We start from the raw sequence: 11976 nt of genomic DNA, 5'->3' as shown, positions 1-11976 counted from the left end.
GAGCTCTTGATATTCATACAAGTGGTTCTCTTCTCTCCAAAGGTCTCTTTAATTTTCCTGTAGGCAGTATCTATCTTACCCCTAGTGAGACAAGCCTCTACATCCTTACATTTGTCCTCTAGCCATCCCTGCTTAGCCATTTTGCACTTCTGTCGATCTCATTTTTGAGACGTTTGTATTCCTTTTTGCCTGCTTCATTTACTGCATTTTTATATTTTCTCCTTTCATCAATTAAATTCAATATTTCTTCTGTTACCCAAGGATTTCTACTAGCCCTCGTCTTTTTACCTATTTGATCCTCTGCTGCTTTCACTACTTCATCCCTCAAAGCTACCCATTCGTCTTCTACTGTATATCTTTCCCCCATTCCTGTCAATTGTTCCCTTATGCTCTCCCTGAAACTCTCTACAACCTCTGGTTCTTTCAGTTTATCCAGGTCCCATCTCCTTAAATTCCCACCTTTTTGCAGTTTCTTCAGTTTTAATCTACAGGTCATAACCAATAGATTGTGGTCAGAGTCCACATCTGCCCCTGGAAATGTCTTACAATTTAAAACCTGGTTCCTAAATCTCTGTCTTACCATTATATAATCTATCTGATACCTTTTAGTATCTCCAGGGTTCTTCCATGTATACAACCTTCTATCATGATTCTTAAACCAAGTGTTAGCTATGATTAAGTTGTGCTCTGTGCAAAATTCTACCAGGCGGCTTCCTCTTTCATTTCTTAGCCCCAATCCATATTCACCTACTACGTTTCCTTCTCTCCCTTTTCCTACACTCGAATTCCAGTCACCCATGACTATTAAATTTTCGTCTCCCTTCACTATCTGAATAATTTCTTTTATTTCATCGTACATTTCTTCAATTTCTTCGTCATCTGCAGAGCTAGTTGGCATATAAACTTGTACTACTGTAGTAGGTGTGGGCTTCGTATCTATCTTGGCCACAATAATGCGTTCACTATGCTGTTTGTAGTAGCTTACCCGCATTCCTATTTTCCTATTCATTATTAAACCTACTCCTGCATTACCCCTATTTGACTTTGTGTTGATAACCCTGTAGTCACCTGACCAGAAGTCTTGTTCCTCCTGCCACCGAACTTCACTAATTCCCACTACATCTAACTTTAACCTATCCATTTCCCTTTTTAAATTTTCTAACCTACCTGCCCGATTAAGGGATCTGACATTCCACGCTCCGATCCGTAGAACGCCAGTTTTCTTTCTCCTGATAACGACATCCTCTTGAGTAGTCCCCGCCCGGAGATCCGAATGGGGGACTATTTTACCTCCGGAATATTTTACCCAAGAGGACGCCATCATCATTTAATCATACAGTAAAGCTGCATGTCCTCGGGAAAAATTACGGCCGTAGTTTCCCCTTGCTTTCAGCCGTTCGCAGTACCAGCACAGCAAGGCCGTTTTGGTTATTGTTACAAGGCCAGATCAGTCAATCATCCAGACTGTTGCCCTTGCAACTACTGAAAAGGCTGCTGCCCCTCTTCAGGAACCACACGTTTGTCTGGCCTCTCAACAGATACCCCTCCGTTGTGGTTGTACCTACGGTACGGCTATCTGTATCGCTGAGGCACGCAAGCCTCCCCACCAACGGCAAGGTCCATGGTTCATGGGGGGGCGTTGTTGAATACACAATTCAATTCGTCTAATCATGTTTCTAAACACAAGCTGTAACATTTCTTCTGGAACAGAAGCAGTGAAAGTGGACATTGCAGTTTTCAATTCATCGGTTGATTCTGGACGGTTTTTATAGACAGTTCCTTTCGCTGCACCCCTGAAGAAAAAGTCTGGTGGTGTTAGGTCAGGCGTTCGTGGCGCCTAAAGTCCCTGTGAAATTATGCGATCACCAAAAACATTAGCAAGCAGTGACATTGAAACGCGAGCTGTATGCACTGTTGCACCATCGTGTTGAAAATAACCGTTCAGTATTTCACTAAACACAAATTCTATGAATGGGTACAGAATATCACTGCAGTATCGTTGTGCGTTAATTGTTTCTTTGAAAAATATGGGACCCACAATCCGGCTTGTAGAAATTGCAATCGAAACTCCTATTTTCGCAGAATGAAGTGGTTCCTCATGAATACACAATGGATTTGCAGTACTCCACATACGAGAATTTTGCGAGTTCATGTACCCGGATAAATGAAACCACGCCTCACCACCTCACCAGTGAAAAACGTTTCATTGAGAATATCCCTTCCATTTTGTTGAACGAAATTTTTAAACCATTGACAATAATGCAGTCTCTTGCTAATATCAGTATTTTTCAGTTCTTGCACGACTGTCAATTTGTATGGGAAAAGTTCTAATTTTTTCCTTACAACTGTGTGGACCGTTCCGACACTAACATCGATTTCCTGGGCAAGTTTTCTTACTGACTTGTTCGGATTCATGGACATTTTATCGGAAATATCGAGAAGTTTATCCTTATACAAAACGCTATGGCGGCCACTTCTCGGTGCATCTGTCACTGAACCCGTACTTCAAAATTTGTTCATCAAATCTCGCACAGTATCACGATGTGGGAGTGTTGTCTCTGGGAAAACTGAATTAAATGTCTGACGAACTGAAACTGTGTATTTACCGCCAGCTTTGAATACTTGTTCGACTAAAAACACACGTCCTTCAATGGTTAGCATTTTAACAGTGACAAAAACTAAACAAAAGAACAAAGGCACTAAACTTAAACGTTTACGTCAACTCGTAACGACGCACACCAACGATACTACTGACGCTGGCTGAGATAAACGAAACAGTGGAATGTTGGGGGAGTCCACTTGAAGGGAAGTAACCCGAGCAGGCCAACAATCATACGGCACGCGCGGCTAACAATCATACAGCACTGCGGAGAGAATTTTTGAACACCCCGTAGCACTGTTCTCTCTAACGGCTACCAGTCCGCGTGGTATTTGTCATTTATTTTCTGAAGAAATCACATGTAAGGTGCTAAAATGTGCCACCTTACAACTTTTATGGGTGACTGTCCGGGTTTGCAAAGCAATGATGGCAAGTGGGGTGCATCCAGCGCTTGTGAGGTCAATGGAGGAACTGCTTGACTGAGGAACAGCATCTCCAGTCACGAAAACTGACGGCGACCAGCAGAGCGGTGTGCTGATCGCATGCCACTCCATATCCACATCGAGTGATGTCAAGTCATCTGAGGATGATACGGTGGTCGGTCGGTACCGATGGGCCTTCCGAGACCTGTTCAGACGGAGTTTAGGTTTAGTTTTATGTTACGTTTTATTGGTTACAGAGATAGAGGTTGAAAGACGTGCTTGTGATACACAAAAAGCAAAGACTACTCCCACAAATATTGATAATCGAGGTCTGAGACACTGAAGCTATTGAAATGTGTGAGTCTCATTCCCCAGTAAACAATTTAGCAACGCTGTTTGACTCCTGGGATTGAATAGAAATACTCACTCTTCCACACACACACACGCACACACACACACACACACACACACACACACACACACACACACACACACACACACACACATGCACAGACACTTTCATAAATTCAGAACATTACGAAAGAAATTTGCTTGCATAGTTTGTACTTGCATATTGCTCAGTGGGTACTGACTCGTAAATGCAATGTACCAACTCGAACAGATGTTAGCTTTCTGCTTATAGCATCGAGCTGCGCAGCGAGGATGTTCCTTCAGTTTTGTAACCATCGATTTTATATGCAAACATAAGTAACTAATATGAGTGAGCCAGTGTGCGATTTGTGCTTTTACCAGTGGGGTGGGGGGTAGGGGTGTCTTAGGGGGTTAGTGTAATTATATATGTTACTAGCTTGGACCGTGGCGTTACCCATGGTTAAACAGTTATTTATAAATAGTTGTTAATTCCGAAACTCACTATTCACGCGTATCCACTATCAGAAAAGCCATCCCTTGTTATATCTTTAAGAGTACATTATTGGTAAAGATTGTTTACAAAATCATCTACATACAGGTATACGAGGGGAATTCAAAAAGTAAAGGCACTTTTTTGAAAAGCTGTACTTATTCTGATGATAGAAAACTGAAAATGCGTTATTTTTCTACGTAATCTCCCTGGACTTCAATGTAGCTTTCCCGACGTTTTACGAGGTTTTTTTATTTTATTTTATCAGAAAATACGTTTTTCGGTTGCATCTGTAACCAATTTTGCACCGCAGCAATGACGTCTTCATCACTTTCAAATCTTCTTCCCTGTAGCGCTTCCGTTAAGGGTCCAAACATGTGAAAATCGCTTGGAGCCAGAGGTCTGGACTGTATGGTGGATGTTCCAGCACCTCGAATCTCAACTCCTTTATTGCGTCGGCTGTCCGTTTGGCAGAATGTGGGCGAGCGTTATCTTGCTGCAGGATGACACCTCTTCACAGTTTTCCACGACGTTTGAATCTGATTGCAGGTTTTAGTTTCGTACGGAACACATCACATCCACCATACAATACAGTCCTGGCTCTAAAGCTTCGTTTACGCTTGGGCGACGTCTTGCAACGTTGTGGCATGCTACGGAAATGAGGCGTGCGGCGTCTTGTAGCATACTACAACAGGCAACATCTTGCGGCGTATGTTGCATGCGGCAGGTTAATTTATACCAAAGCAACAGAATTTGTGCCACTCGTGTGTCGGTCTTGCAGTATGATGGATGATAAAGTGATCGCAGCGGCTGCCCACTTGGTACTTGCACATGCAGCTAACAACGGAAATGAAAACCAAAGGAAAAGAAAACGATGGTGGAAGAGAAGGGTATTTAAAGAAGGTCCACGAAACAGTATCCTAGGAACTAGAAGCAGACGATGGTGCGTTATTTAGTAATTTTACGAGAATGTCGACTGAAGACTTTAATTACTTACTGCAGTTAACTATACCTCTTATTTTAAAGAAAGATAACAACCGCCAAGACCGTATTTCACCAAGAATTCGATGGGCCATCACATTACGATTTTTAGCTACTGGCGATTCATACAAGTCACTAATGTACTTATTTAATATATCATATTCTGCTATTTCCCTCATAGTGACAGAAGTATGTGAAACTATTTCATTGGTGTTGAAGAATTACATAAAGGTAAGCACGCAACATTCAATACTGATTTCATTTAAGTAATGTTTTACCAGTGGGGTGGGGGGGTATGGATATTAAAGAACTGTTAAAAAATACTTATTTCTAAAATCGAATTAATTCGAGCTCTTCTGTTTCTGTTTGAACAAATTCGTCACAATTATTGTTGTCCACATATACAATTTCACAGCTAGGTTTTGCAACCAATGTTTCGATGTTCGGAGTTTCCTGTTCATACCCCCCCAAGGCCGCTGTAAAAAGAACATTTGAAAATATGTGCTTCACATATGTGGGAGGTACATGTTCTTCAAGAGCTACATCGCCGTCATCTATTGATACTGTGTCCTATGTGTCATCAGTCTGAAAAAATAGGGAAACTAATGACTATGTTTTACTTTTCAGATTCCAAAGGATACTGAAGAATGGCAGAAGGTAGCAAGAAATTTCGAAGTGAAGTGGAATTTCCCTCACTGCATAGGAGCCATATATGGCAAACATGTGCAAATTATGTGTCCTCCGAATACTGGAAGTGAATACATCAACTACAAAAAAAAAAACATTCAGCATTGTCCTTATGGCAATTGTAGACGCAAATTACTGCTTTCAATATGTAAATGTTGGATTTCACAGGGACAGAAAGAGAGGGGAGGAGGAGATTGACTTAGAGGGGGAGAGAAATTGACCTTAGTGAAGGGGAGAGTGACGGAGGGGGTAGGAGGTGATAGAGGAGAGAAGCAAATGGACAGAGAGAAGGGCAGGAGAAGATGGGGAGTGGGAAAAGAAGGAAGATGGACATAAGGGGAAGGTAGAGACATCCGGGCATGCCGAGTTTACTTACCACATTTATAAAATTAATAAATCTTCATATGTTGTTAATTAGCAACTTTGTAAACGATTCATGTAATATACGATACTCAAACTATACTAAAATATGAGATGAATAAAATGTAAAATGAAAATTTTTGTGTTGTTTTGTGCTTAATTTTAACACTCTGAAATTATAAGTGAATGTTAATTTGTTAAATCATCGTATTATGACAAAGCCACAGCAAAGTGTGGCCGGTTCAGCTAGTACTACAGTATATAATTGTCATTTTAACTTACAGAATTTAGTTGAAGAGACTGCTCCTGAAGATTCGAGGGTTTGCCTGTTGGTTTGTCAATGGCACTATGGTGCTGAGACTTGATCCATCTTGCTGCAAATTTTTCTGCATCGAAGCAATGCAGTGGAGGACAATTTATTGAAATGAAAAGTAGATTTGAAAGTGTCGGAAATTGTAAGTTATTTCTCTGATCAATCAGTGTTAAATTCATGGCACTAAATCCGCGTTCACATTCAGCCGTAGATATAGGTACAACTTCAACTGATTTCACAAGTTCGTTCACAGAATTGGGCATGTGTTGAGGATTTTCTTTATAGATTCGAAAACCTTTAACTAGTGACGCACACGTGCTTTCACGTAATTTAAAATCCACCTTATCACACAAGCGAGAAATTGACATGTCACCATAAAACACACGTTCATAATCATCTGAAGGCCATGTATCTGAATTTAATACGGCTACATCCGAAAAGAAATCCAGGTCCTCAAAGCGGTTTTTTATATTGTCTACCAAAGACTGAAAAAATTTCTTCCGAAATGTCTGAAATCTGTTATATTCATCACAAGATGGTTCGTTATTTAATACCCCTTTGAATGTACGCTTTTCCTCCAACTCTTGTACTATCATCCTAATTCGTGGCGAGTCATTTGTTTCAGTGTTTCAAGAGTTCTTATAGCCACGCCAATTTCCTGTTTTTCTTTAAGGACTGAAGAATTTCTGTTCTGCACAAAGAATGATAATACTTGCAGAACTTCTAGGGCCTCATAAAGCATAACTAATTCCATTACAAGCAAACACTTTGTGAGATTTTTTGTAAACCTTCAAATTTAGATCTCTCCTGAGTTGGTCGGAAACCACCATGTCTCAGTTTTTCAAAAAGATGGACAAGAGAACTGTGACTTTCAAGAAGAGCTCGAACAGCATTAAATGAGGAAGCAACCCAACGTACACGAAAAATACGGCCTAGTTTTAATAGCTGCGAGGATAATTCTTGTGAAATACTTTATAGTAGTCTCTGATTTTTGAGACTTCGAGAAAACACAGAATATAAGGACTCTAAAAAAACCTGTACATGGTATACATCATCTACATCATTCATAGCATCATGGACAGCTAATTCCATTTTGTGGTTCATACAATGAACGACAGTTAAAACCTTATGTAAATGACTACGCAGTAGAGCGGCTACGCCTTTGTAGGGTGCAAGCATTGTTGAGGCACCATCTGTTGCGATACCTACAAGGTGGTTTTTTAGTACATTTGTAATGCCATACTTTTCAAGAGCTGCTAATAGTGTGCTGAAAATGCATTCTCCTGTCCCACTTTCTAATTCAACAATGTCAAAAAAATAATTGCAAGCAACTCCCTCAAAGGACAAACGTAAATATATTATTAAACAAGTTTTATTGGAAACCCTTGTACTTTCGTCCATCATGATACTAAAGTTTGTAACCGATTCTACAAGGAAGTGAGCAAGATTCTTTTTCATTTCTTCTCCTACAAACATAATGATATTTCGGCATGCATGGTCAGAATGAAGCATATTACCGACTGATAAACCATTAAGCTTTTGTAGTTCGATTACTGCAGGATACGATTTGAATGATAATTTCTGTTTTGCTATTACATATGCAGATCTGAACAACGAAGCAGTTGCAGATTACTTTTTCTTGATGCTGCTTCCCCACAACTTTTCACTTTCACTCGCGCATTTTTCTAAACTTTTCTTTTCTTTTATACTAATGATTTCTACGCACTTCATGTGTGATTTGCACTTTGCATGATCCCCGATTTTATCATTTAGTTTTTTGGCGTTATTAGCGGAAACACCAGCTAAAACGCGTTATCGATACTCACACGTTCACTGCTTTCCACCTTAAGTTCACGAACTTGTGAACACACTGTGCTTATTACTAAGTTTTTGTCAATTACGGACAGCCACGGCTTTGTCTTTTGCCAGTTTTGAAAACGTTATAAGGCAACACAATTTCCTACTATCAACTCAAGAGTACTGTTACTCCCTTTCCTAGCTTAAGACGTGTCACAGTTTTCAGTCACCGGAGAGACAGTCTCTTCCCCTGTATTAGCATCATCATTACCGTTTTCTTTTTTTAAATTCACTGTGTATTTTATCTCTTTTAGCACCACTGTTAGTATCCTGACTGTCAGAGTTTTTACACGAATCAGGTAATGCACTGCTCTTAAGGAAATCAGAAATTTTGCTTTGTTTGAATGACATCCTGAAGTTCCGTAGTTCTTACAGGCCCGGAGCCTCTCAACTCACTAATGAAGCTACTGAATCGGGAACGTTTGAAGATCGCCGTGCGTTTGGCGGACGCGAGGCAACGAACGAACGGCACCAATTAATTTGGAGTACGCGATGCTGGGGAGCCTGTGTTAAGCTTCACCTACGTGGTTCGCGGCTAGTGAAGTCAGACTGTCCGATCCCGTCTAGTAGGTACCGTTGCTCACTTTGCAGTGTGCTTTCGTCCCAGGCGCGTTAGTCCGCGCCATACCGTTGCCAAAAGGTGGCCTAACGGTAAATGTTCGCACAGGTACCGAGCCGGTCACCACCCTGTGTCAGGGCCCGGGGTGGGAATTTCAGCCCCCAGCTCACCCAACTCTGCGGTACGACTGCTGCGGTATGACTGCCACACTACTTCCCCCGCAAGCTCGCAAGTAAATGGATGACGCACCTTAAACGAAAGCAACAATGGCAACATGAGAATGATTATTTAGTTCTAAATGTTTTCAAATGCTTAACTACTACAAAACACTTTTTCAAAATCAACAATCAAACATATTAATAGTATTAATAGTAAGACTGTATTAAAAACTTTCAGTGTTCGGCTCCACAAAATTTTATGTAAAGTTTTACTCCAGTGCGTGGGAAATAAACATCCCAGGTTGGGATGCATAAACTAAAACCAGAGGAGGGGATGGTCTGATGCAGAGGGAGGGGGGGGGGAAATTCCCCCATCCACCCCTGCAAATCGCACACTGATTCATGCACATTTCAATGTTGCGTCCCTCCATGATCAGGGCACATGAGGGAGAGAAACAGGAGGGCTGAAAAAGCATCAACACCCTTTGCTGCTTTGGATCACGTTCAAATTTTTTAGAACGACTTAGAATGGTCCCTAATAGTACCAACCTGTATACCATGGAAAAAATTGTGGTCGAACTACATTCTGAAGGCTTTAGATCATTCAACGGGGTTCCAGACCCACTATGTGCTTAGAGTAAGGTTGAATCGGCCAGGGGGTGTCAGAAGTGTAGAGCGTTGCCAATAACGTCGTCCTGTTGCTTATCTCTCTGCAAAATGTCGTTTTCGACCGCGAAATGTCTGGGAATCTATGCCCCAAGGGGAGGTGTGGTTTCCTTTACGCCATTTATGCCGTCTCCTGAAAGCTTCTGAACGACGGTGTGTCTGAAATGTTTCCTCGGCCACCCGTAAAAAAATCGCGTGATTTCAACACTGAATGTAGTGGTTCTGACCTTCGTCGCATAGGCGTCAAAAGAAGGGCTGAAACGTGTGTAAGAGGGTGTGACGATCTTCCTATCATGAGCCCGTCCACGATGGCGTTGGGCAGAATTGTGGTGAAATTTGATGCCAATGTGACATCATTAACCCTCCTTACACCTCACACAAACTTTTCAGCTAAGGCCTTTTTTTTCGTGTGTGTCTACCCGAGCCCGGCTGCCAGGCTGCCACACATTTGCACGGTTGCAGAGGAAGTTTGTAGACACCTTTGAGCCAAAAATTCAGACTTACGCGTTGTAAAGGTAGACAATGGGGGGGGATTTTGAAAAAGCGATACCTTTTCTTTTCATTTCGCACATTAATTGATGATACATAAACATGGTCTTCATGAACAGCATTTTGGGTTAGGTGATTTAAAGATCTTTTGCACCCCACGGCAACAATAACAAATCTGAGTAACCGTCTTCAAAGCACAGCTGGATGCTGTAAGGAGGAAGCTAACACGTGTTCCAAGTAGTCCAGTACCTTTACTAATGAGGACTCACTGCGCAATATTCAAGTATTAGCTACGCAAGCCCATTTCTTTTCAGTTACGCTGAATTGTGAACGTACGTGTATGTGTGACTTCATATAAGGGACGATCAAAACGTTTATGTTCGAAGACCATTCAGTCCAGAAATCGGCATGAGACTGAGGCAAAATCGCCGTGAGCAGTGAGGCATTCATACTGCCGACGCACGAGATTGAACATACCCATTTGATATAAAACACAATGTTCTGCTGTGTGAAGAAGTCCGAAACTGGCTGCTGTACATCCTCATCCGACAGGAATCGTAAATCCTTCGAGACAATTTTTAATGAACTGAAAGGGTGGTAATCATGTGGGGAGAGATCAGGTGGCTGCTCGAGTGTCTCGCACTTGAGTTTTATCAGGTTGGCCTTTCAGCTCGACTAGCGTGTGGAATCGTGACCACCACGAAACTTGGCGCACCATTTCACAACTGTGGTTTTCGACAGATATGCTGTCCCATATATATTTTTCTTGCTCCAATGTATGTCTACTGATGTCTGTCCTTCAGCAGATCTAGAGAAGACTAAGAGCACGTTGGTCCCGTTTTAACGCATCTGGTAATAATGCCACTAAAGCTCACGTTTCTATATTTACCACATGAACTCTGGCAAGACGCGAATGCACACTGATCCCTTGCCTACATGGCGATGCTTATGTTCCCGCATCGGAGTCTCGCTACGTTGCACATGCGCTGCAGCAAAGCAATCAGACAGAAACTTTCTGATCGGCGACTTGTAGGCTAAACTTCACCACTCGGTTTCCGAACTGTTTTCTGGAGAATGAAAATTATACGTTTTTCATAGCTTGAAGGCTTCAGAGCTTGATTATCACTATGAAACGTCCCCTTAGAAAAATTATACATGACTGTGCTTAAACTGACACACAATATTTTTAGCGCAACGCAATCTGACTTTCAAAAATCCCTACAAAAGAATGGCCCTGACTAACATTAACCTATACCTTTCACAAATCACTTACCTCACAAAAATCTTCGTTACTCGAACTACCGCAATACAGCGAGCGCCACTACTGCCAGCTAAATAAAAGATTCAAACTACGGAAGGCACTAACTACTGATAGGCATAGTTAGCAAATGAAAGATTTTAATAGAGAACAAACAATGTATTTACCTTAATAGTCATAATATATATAGCAGTTCATGACATCCAGTCTTACAAATTTCAAAATTCCGCCATTTCTCTCCCCACATCCACCACTGCTGGCGGCTCACCTCTAACTGCGCAACGCTACGCGCTGTTTACATCCAGCTGCCCAACACTACAATGGCGGACAACAATGCAAACTAGCCACAGACTGCACACAGCACAGCCAGTGATTCTCATACAGAGCGCTACATAGCGTTACCAATAAGAAAACCTAAACAGCCTACTTATATAGCCCCCATGCTCCCCACAAAAAATTTTACAAATTGTTTTGGGCAGAGGCCAATAATAATTTGATAAAATTTATCATAATTACAGTAACAAAGATATCAAATGCAGACACTTATTGATACAATGTTGGTCAAAAGCTAAAATTCTCTCACAGTCCATAAAGACAGCCATGATCATTCATCACAGTAAAACTGCCGTTTCTTTTCTCAAAGTCTGAGCAGTAAAAGACAATGCACACAGAAGTAGTGGATTTCCATGCAGTCTTGAAGATGTAGTGTTGTCCTTCCAACGGAAAGACAGTGCTGACTCTTGACATGCAGGCAGGTAATGGTCC

Source organism: Schistocerca nitens, chromosome 9, assembly GCF_023898315.1.
Source record: "Schistocerca nitens isolate TAMUIC-IGC-003100 chromosome 9, iqSchNite1.1, whole genome shotgun sequence".
NCBI lineage: Eukaryota > Metazoa > Arthropoda > Insecta > Orthoptera > Acrididae > Schistocerca > Schistocerca nitens.
The sequence above is the reverse complement of the archived record's forward strand: the minus strand, read 5'-3'. Positions refer to the sequence as shown.